At 49.3% G+C, this 9,582-nt stretch overlaps 1 long non-coding RNA gene across 1 annotated transcript in view; it reads left to right on the top strand.

Moving 5' to 3' along the window:
- Positions 1 to 228: 228 nt before the first annotated feature.
- Positions 229 to 9,582, top strand: part of LOC147678951 (uncharacterized) — a 55,431-nt gene continuing 46,077 nt past the window's right edge. Inside the window, exon 1 of the long non-coding RNA XR_015300857.1 lies at positions 229 to 365. This is a non-coding gene — a long non-coding RNA (uncharacterized LOC147678951). The remainder of the gene's footprint in view (positions 366 to 9,582) is intronic.

The raw sequence follows: 9,582 nt of genomic DNA, 5'->3' as shown, positions 1-9,582 counted from the left end.
TACATTATAGTGGTTTTGTTCTTTGGAAGGTTTGAAGATGCTGTGCTTAACATTATAGGTAAAATCCACAAAGGAGTAAAGTAGAAGCAACAAAGAGAAGACGGTGACAAGGACGACCGGTCAGTAGAGGAAGCAAAAGGGAGGATTTGGCATAGAAGAATCCGTAAAAGCAAAGGTAGAACATTTGAAACGTGCCATAGATGATCATGAAAAAAAAATGTGCAGCATTGGAGACGGAAGAGTCGAAATTGGTACCAGAGGAGCATGGAGACACGGAACGGGTTTCTGTGGACACACAATCGGAAGAATGGGTGCCAGAAACATACCAAGGGACAATACATTCGCATGAAGGCTACTTCAAGAGGGTAAACCTTTTTTATGAATCTATTATTATGGTTTGTTTACATGTTAATGTGCTTTGTTTTTGATAAATGAAAGCTGCTAAATGCTAGTAATGTAATATGATAGATTTTTGGAACGCACTTTAGTATTGTTTTTGCCTGTAGCAAAAAGTGATAGAAACAGTTTAAACATAGTGTATGAGTATACAAATGAAATAACAACAAACAATCTTCATATTATAAAAAAAAGGTTAAACGGCACATAAAATGATTAACTTTAAACTGATAATGAACCATGCTCTGCAATTGAAATGGACAGTTGACCACTGCACAGTCCTACTGGCTAGCACAGAAAGGTAAAGCTGCATGTTGGGCTTGCACCTACACTGCTCCTGGGCCACTTCGTGGTTCCTGAAATCCCTTGTAGTTCCTGCTGTATGCTGCATTTCTCCTGGATTTGTACCTCTGTTGCCTTTGGGTGATTTCATAGATCCTGAAAGCTCAAGGGGTGGCATATGTACCTGAGGACTCTGTCTACCAATCTCCTCTCAGTCTGCCCTTTGGGCCATATATTCTATATCTTTGTTCCTGCCCATCCATTCGATATCCCTCGCCAGGAAAAAAATACTTCATTTCGTTACATTGTTCAGGTTTCGTCAGACAATCCCTAAGAGGGAAATTCCTAATTTCCTAACCCCACACCTTTTAGCATATTTTGTAGGGGCCACCTCCTTCTCCGCACTATCAATTTTACAGTCTTACAATGATCTTACAATCTTTATCTCCACTCACATCTCTTAGTCCTCTGTCTAAGAAGTCACATAATTTCACACAACCATGCATTACTTGCTAACTGCTCTGCATCTTAGCTGCCCTCTCCACCTCTCAATATCTTCCTCACTTCTCTGCATTCCTATAATCCTACCTCCTCACCAGACTTACCCTTTCTATATCTATTTTTTCTATATCCCTTAAATTCTAATTTATCACCATGTTACTTCTCAGCTACCTTCCTTCTACATCACTCTCATAATTGTCCCTGCTGGTGAAAAATTCCTATCAAGTGTATTCTCCCTTCTGCTCACTACCTATATCTTGTAACACTCCCTTACTTGACTGACCCACCCATTTTTCCCATCTATCTGCAACACACCTTCTTAACTGTGCCTATACCATTTCCTCTAATAACCTCCACACCCTAACTGCACAGTGGTGGCTCCTCCGCTAAGGCAGAGGAGCGTCGCTCCACTGCTTTTTTACCGGAAAATAAAGAGAAAATAAAATAATAGCTTGTGTTATTATCATTTTATTTTCTCCTAATTCTGCTGCTTTGGGTGAGGGGGCGGGGTCAGGTGAGGAGTGTTAGCTCACTCCTAAATGCGCAATGACTGCTTGGCCGGCTCTCCCAGGCCACCTAAAACAGTCTTGCACACTTCACATGTTCTCCATGCAGGCTGCATTACATCTTGCATGGAAATATGGCCAGGCTCCCAGTCAGCGTCTGAGCGCCGAAACATTGCGCTCCGACCAATCACAATGCTGCTAAGACAGTGTTCTGATTGTCTGACTGGGAATTTAGGTGTGCTTCCTGCTGTTCCAGTCAGCGAGGGAGGACTATGGAGGAGAGATGCGGCTAGGAAGCAGCGAGAAGATACACTTTTTATTTTATTTTTTGCCACCTCGCTTCCCCCACGTTATCCCCCCTCCCGTACTTGCCCCCTACCTCCGATCCATGTTGGGTTCCGCTGTGACTGCACAAACTCTAATTTGCTTTCCACTACCTCTCATACTTCAATCTTCCTGTCAAATCTTATCATGTCTCAGACTAAACCTACTCCATCACTATAGAGTAGGGTCTGCAATCCTATGGACAACCCCCGATTTTTGCTTTTTGCTTCACTGGTTTACGACTTTCCCTGGCTGTGGGCCTGCTAATCAGACCCACAGCCTAGCTGTTCTCTCTCTAAATTGACAAGCATGTACCTTAGGTGCCTTTACCAATTGGTACTGGGCCACCTTATCAGTCCCTGTACAGTGTATTATAGGTACCCAGGGCATAGGTGTACCCAGGGCATACCAGGGGCTGAAGCATGTATTATGCCACCCCTGGCTGGCCACCTAAACAGACACAACTGACTGCACGACAGCTGGGGCAAGGTGGTGTAATCACCCTTTGCTTTAGATATAGTATTCCTATATCTAACCCTAAAATGGACACATATATTCCGATCAGTAACTCCTATGGCAGGCCTTATCAATCCTGAAGGCAGAGTGCTTGGAATTATGTGAGACGGTGCTCTGGCATGAGCTGAGCCCGTTTGCAGCTTGCGGAACCAAGTTCTTATAGCTGTTCCATGATAACGCTATACCATATACTCTTAAGTGCATTGTGAACCTCGCGGTCAAATGCTAACTTTGGTATAGCATTATCAAAACATGTCGAGTAAGGTGTCATACGAATTGGAATACTACCCCCTCGACAATTCTGGCGACGGGGGTAGCATTCCACCCTTCTAGAGGGACACGACGTGTATTTAACCGTGAACCCCGGTTAAAGTTAACTCGAGCCTCAGCATCACAAAATGGATGCTGCCACCACAGACACAAGTCTGACCTCCTGCTGCTGGGAGTCCTTCCAGCGAGGCAGGCTCGGACAAAGGGTTTCCTGCCTTGGGAGGTGCTAGCACCACCCCAGACAGGATTTTGTCTATTAGGTAGGACAGGGCTGAAAGGAATGAGACATGCCTGGGGGACACAAGGTGTCCCTGTGCATATGTCGGTCTAAACCAGTTCCTGGGGCACTCCAGCCCCAGAGCTGGCACAAGACCGGACAAAGGAAAGGGGGTGTAACCACCCCCCTTCATGGTCCCACCCAGAGGAGGGACCTAGTCGTAGTGCAGCCCCCTTTAGCAGAATAAATGTAGGAGCTGGTCCCATTCCAGATCAGATTAATCTTGACAACTTCCACGAAGAAACTCTTGACCTTCGACCTCCTGATTACCAGAAGACTGAAGAATCTCCCCTATGGTCAGGGAGTGACCATCCTGCTTCGCAGGCACCATCAATCTCCTGTGCGGTTTGCTGCAAAGTCCTTCCACCCCGGAATCTGACGACCCAGCTCGACAAGACCCGGACCTCCAGACCTCTCTGACCTCTACCCACATCACAGCTGGGACCCGTGGGTGCGACGAGCAACGTGGAGACGGCCATCTTGAGAAAACCTGCACAGCGCTTCCAGCACGACCGCCAAGGGATCCTCGAATGAGTGCACTGGGGTTTGAGAAGCCCCCCACCCACGCGCTCCTGCACCAAAGACCAGCCCCCCAGCATCCACAAGATCTGCTTGGGGCCCTTTTGCCTGGTTGCTGCTCTTCCTGTTGTCTGGTCACTCACCGGCTGGCCTGTGACCTCTGAGACGACGAACCGAAGATTTCACCACTGCTGGTCTGGTCCCTCAGACTGGCCCTTGCTTCCTTGTAAAGGAGAAGCACCCCGGACCCTCTTGGTCCGCACCAGACGCCATCTTTGTTCCACCGCGTGGCTTGCATTAGCCAAGGCCTGTTGTCCAGATCCCCGATCCGACACCGCCAACAGCAGCAGACTACGTGGGACAGCTCGTGCCTCCAGCCTGGTCGTGAAGAACAGCTCCTGGTCCGCGCAGCTACAGAGAGAAGCGACCCTTCCTTCACCTGACTGCGGCAACAGCATCTGGTTCCCTCCTGGTTCCAGCACCGTCACTGACTAGTGACCGAGACTCTGTCCCCTTCCCTTTCAGTACTTCTTCCTTCCAGTTCCATCCTTGGAACCACCGGACTCCTCCATCTGGCTGCCTGCCAGCAACTCCTTGTTTCAGGCATCACCGGGATCAACGTAGCAAACCCGATGCAACTTCAGCCCTGTGCACCCGCAGCCTGTGGGTTAGGTAACTAAAGCTTGTAGGTGCTGAAGTCTGTGTACACTATCCTAGTGTCCAGGTCCACTGTTGTTTTCCCTCCATCCAGCCGGGTTCGTCCGGAATCCGTAACTTTCTAAACTGTAAGATCCATAGACGTGGGTACGCATCCCGCGTGAGAGTTCCCACTCTGCACGTGAGTCGTGAGTCGTGAGTCCCGTGGGTCTCCTGCTCCTTACTTACCTAGTTCGTAGCGTAGTCCCAGCGATCCTCCAGCCTCTGGATCTCCTTACAGAACTTTCTTTCCTCTCATTCCATTGTTTTGAGTATATGGTTTGTCGTGCCCCTAAGGCGCACTTGTAAATATTGTGCGAACTCGTATTTCCTTTTTAGTATTGTCATGTGCTTAGCCCTCTGACCTCATAAAGAGTTCAGAGGTGTATGTTAGTTAATAAATATCTGTTTATTTTCATAACAACCTGTGTGGTGTCCTTTCACTTGGTATTCAAGGGGTTATATGTGGTAAAACAGCTGGCTTCACATGCCATTCAGAGTTTAGCCTAAAGACTGCTTTTGTCCACGCTACTAGGATAGCTGGTCTATTAGGTTGACTTACAACCCATCACCATAAGGGTTGTTTGGACTGATACAATGTGATCACTAGAACTAGTGAGCATCATATATCAGGCCAACTTCTCACAATCACTTTTTGCAACATCTACCTTGGAGACCTGTCAGCCGTAGAGTGGTCTTCCCCCAAACTTTTTGCCCGCTTACCTCTTTTTGCTGTACCTTTTTGTTGGCCTTACGACTCTGAGCACTTTACTACTGCTGATAAATGTTAATGTACACGTGTTTCGCCCCTAAAACATGTTAACATTGGTGGTGTACACAATTGGGATACATAATTTATCTGTAAGTCTCCTGTAGAGTGCACTATTGTGCTCAGGGCATGTAAATTAAATGCTACTAGTGATCCTGCAGCTCTGATTGTGCCACCCACACGAGTAGTCCTTTAAACATTTCTCCGGCATGCCACTGAAGAGCCTGTGTGTGTAGTTTTACTGCCACTTCAACTTTACATTTCAAACCCATTGCCAAGCCCTAAACTCCTTTTAAAAAAAAAAAAAAAAATGATTGCGTCAAATATACTGCAGCGCTCTGTAACCCAGATGCTAACTACTTCATTTTACAACACAGATATTTCTTTGACTTTTAAAATATACATTCTGCAATAAAAGAAATACCTAAAAAAGAAAAAACTAAAAAATAAGTCCCCAACAAAACTCTCCCCCAATGCACTGTCTTTGCACCACATACTAGACATCCCCCGCCCTCCCAAATCATCTGTAGCAAGTCGCTTTACTGTTTGACCCCTGTACCACAGTCCTACCCAATTAACCCAGTAGAGCAGCATCTCTCTCAGAGACAGGTTCCAAGTAGAGGCCTCTATAATCTGCCCATCTCTTCCAGATCGTAGGGTGCTTTTGCGAACAACCCGAGGTTTAAAAAATAGGAACCCTCCAGACCCATATTAAAATCCAGACCATTTTTTTCCATGCAGACAACGAGTGCGGGGCCTCTGCCTTCCACTTTCGTGCAATGTCTTGCTTGGCTAATGTGAAGCCCAATGTCATCAGGTGGCGCTTGTAGATATTTCCCCCCACCTCCTTCATTATATGCAGCAGCACCAATTTAGGCGAGAAGGGAAGCTCCCACCCCAAAACTTCTGCAAGGCAGGCCAATACCCCCACCAGAACTTCACAATCGGGATACACTGCCAGACCGTATGAAATAGAGTACCATCTTCCCCTGCACATCGCAGGCATACCGGGGATGACACTAAGCCTGCCTTCCATAGTCTGACACGAGTATTATAAACCCAGTATATGAATTGTATCAACCGGATGCCACTAGGCCTGCCTTCCATAGTCTGACACGAGTATAATAAACCCAGTATGTGAATTGTATCAACCGGAGGCGCATTGCTATTGCTGCCTCCCGGTGGTGGCCAGCGCCTCTGTCCAGTCATTCCCTTCCAAGGGCGCAAGGTCCCCCTCCCATATCGCCCTAAGTTTATCCAGTGTAGTGGGGCTATTCGTCACCAGAGTCTGGTAGATCTTGGAAATTGTATGGTCTTGTAAGTCGCCCATAAACAGTTTAGCTTCAGTGGGACTGAACTCTGGGAGGGACTCCAAGTCTGTATCACTGGGAAGAAGGGCGTGCCTAATCTGAAGATATTTCTAAAATTGTGTATTTGGCATCTGGAATTCGTGCTGAAGATCCTGGAAATACTTCAGGACCGTCCCTCGCATCACGTCTCCCAGGGTAGAGATCTCAATATTGTCCCATTCTCGAAAGCCCGCTAGGCCATCTAATTGTGGCAGTCTTCCATTGAGCCAAAGTGGGGTCTATTTCATCAACTTGCCCCACCACCCCATCTTTCGTAGCGCCTGCCTCCACACCTGAAACACTACCCTAGTAGCGGACGGCAGGGCATTATGAACTGATGCCGAGTACAGTACTAAACTCCTCTTTTATTACACATTTGTCACACCTAAGGTAGGCCCTAGGGTACCCATAGGGCAGAGTGCTGTGTAAGTAAAAGGTAGGACATGTACTTTTAAGTTTTGCATGTCCTGGCAGTGTAACACACCTGAATGCGGATTTGCCTAGCCTTGGTGCTGGTAAGTTCCAATTCTATTAAGGACTCGGAGGCGAGGATTATGCCATTCTTTCATCGCTTTATTCTCTACAGCAGCCAGAAAAAATATATAACACAACTACTTTTCCCATGAACATTTGGGGGAAAGAATAAAGTCAAACATGAGTCCTATTCCAGTGTCCATGTACAGGTGTCTCCCATCATGCTCCACTGTACTTGTCTCCTCCTCTTACTTCGCGCGAAGCCAGAACATCCGTCCACTCATGCATCTTGTTTAGAGTTATCTGCTCCTGCAAAAGAACATACCATCAGATCCATCCTATATCAATAGAACATTAACTGTAAAACAGGAAGAGCAGTACACCGCAGAGCCATAAGCGCACATTCGAAAAAGAACATAAACGCTTTACTTGCATTGCATACGGGGAGGGTACACTTCCATGAAGTCACTGGGGGGGATAATCCTCGCCTCCGAGTCCTTAATAGAATTGGAACTTACCAGCACCAAGGCTAGGCAAATTCGCATTCTATGTCAGGACCGGAGGCTTCGGATTATGCCAGTTCAAAGCTTATCGACCACCAATCTGGCCACATCAATAACTGGCTTGAAATAGAACCTCTTAAACGTGGAATCCGAGGACCAGTCCGCCGCTCTCATCAGATCCTCCAACCGAGCCCCAAGGGCAAAAGCTTTAGACGCCATGGCACCTCGCGTAGAGTGCGCCCCAAACTGTTTAGTATCAATCCCCGCCTCCTGCATGATCCAACGCACCCAACGGGCGATCGTCGGTGAAGTCACTGCCTTATACGGTTTACGCAGGGCAATAAGCAACTGTCGCTCACCCGGAGGGCGAGTATCCTCTGTCATATCTTCATAAGCACGGAGGCACTACACTACGCACAGCTTAGGGGAGTCCTGAAAAGCCGGGTACGAAATGACCCTAGTATGCATTTTGGGCCGTCTGCTGACGGTAAAGGAAACTCCTTCAGGAGAAAAAGCCCTGGCCGTTATATCCAACGCATGCACATCCGAGACACGCCTGCAGGACACCAGGCACAACAACATGGCCAACTTAGCCGTCAACTCCTTACGCGTCAAGAACCTGTTCGGTTGCCAGGAAAGGAACAAATTCAGCACCCTGTTCACATCCCACAGGGCGGAATACCGAGGCTCCGGCGGCAAGGCAAGCCGTATACCCCTCAAGAGCCTACAGACTAAGGGGTGTTCGCCAACCGGGGACCCTTGAACCAGGACGTGCCCCATAGACACCGCCGACCGGAACGTATTGATCGATCGATAGGCCAGGCCCTGATCAGACAGTTCCGCCAGGAAATTCAAGACACGCACTACAGGTGCCCCCACGGGATCCAAACCCCCGTCGCACACACCAACGGCTCCACCGGAGCCAAGCCGATCTGTAGCGTTTAGTCGTGCTGTCGGCCCAAGCCTTGGAGAGCAAGTCCTCTGCCGTTCTCGAAAGGCCAGGCAACGTCCAGCGTCGCCGGAGAGCCTCCACGCCATCAGGCGCAACGAGCCCTCCAGGACTAACCTGTGGGGCGCTCCCTCCGGATTCAGTAGAATGTGGGGAGACTGGGGGAGTAGGATCGGAAAATTCCAAGAAAGTTCCAGAAGAACCGGAAACCAAACTTGCAACCTCCACCACGGAGTGATCAGCACTACCTGTGCCGACTAGCGGCGTAACAACGCTGACACCCGCGTTATCATTGAGAACGGTGGAAACGCAAAGCCCTGTATTCCCGACCAGTCTTGGAGGAACGCATCCGTCGCCTCCGCCAGAGGGTCGGGGCGCCAGCTGAAATACCGCGGGAGCTGGTGGTCCAAGCGGGACGCGAACAGGTCCACCGAAAACGGGCCCCAAATATCCGAGAGCTCCGCAAACAGGGTAGTGTCCAGCTTCCAAACGCTGGCGTCCAGAATATTCCTCGAGTGCCAATCGGCCACCTCGTTCTGACGACCCGGCAAGTATTCTGCCGTAACCGACACCTGGTGGTCCAGACAAAAGTGCCAGAAATCCCTGGCCTGGTCCGCTAACATCTTGGACCTGGTACTGCCCAGGTGGTTGATATAACGGACAGCCGACACGTTGTCCATCCTCAGAAGGACGCAGGATTGCACTCTGTCCTTGGTCCAACATTGCACTGCGAAGGAGCCCGCTAGCAACTCCAAGCAGTTGATATGCAAGGACTGTTCGAGAGCAGACCAGGCGCCGCCCGTGGAGAAATCTCCGCACCGTGCCCCCCAGCCGGAACGGCTGGCGTCCGACTCTATCACGATATCTGGGGCGGAACCGAAAATTGCACGGCCATTCCAGGCTTCCATGTGCGTAAGCCACCACTGCATTTCGTCCCTCACGTCCTCCGACAAAGGAATCAGTTGAGAGTACGTCAGGCCCCTCCGCAGGTGGTACGCCTTCAAGCGCTGCATGGCGCGGTAATGAAGGGGCCCCGGGAAGATAGCCTGGATCGAAGAGGACAACAGGCCCACTAACCTCGCCAGGTGGCGCAAGGAAATCATCCGCTTCGCTAGGGTTTGTCTCAGCTTGTGTCTGATCCGCGCCATCTTCCTGGCCGGCAGGCTCAAGGTGGCCGCCACCGAGTCTATGGTGAAACCGAGGAATGTAGCGCATTGCATGGGAACCAAGAGAGACTTCTTCTCGTTGATC

This window comes from Lissotriton vulgaris, chromosome 11 (genome assembly GCF_964263255.1).
Source record: "Lissotriton vulgaris chromosome 11, aLisVul1.2, whole genome shotgun sequence".
Classification (NCBI taxonomy): Eukaryota; Metazoa; Chordata; class Amphibia; order Caudata; family Salamandridae; genus Lissotriton; species Lissotriton vulgaris.
The sequence above is the reverse complement of the archived record's forward strand: the minus strand, read 5'-3'. Positions and strand labels throughout refer to the sequence as shown.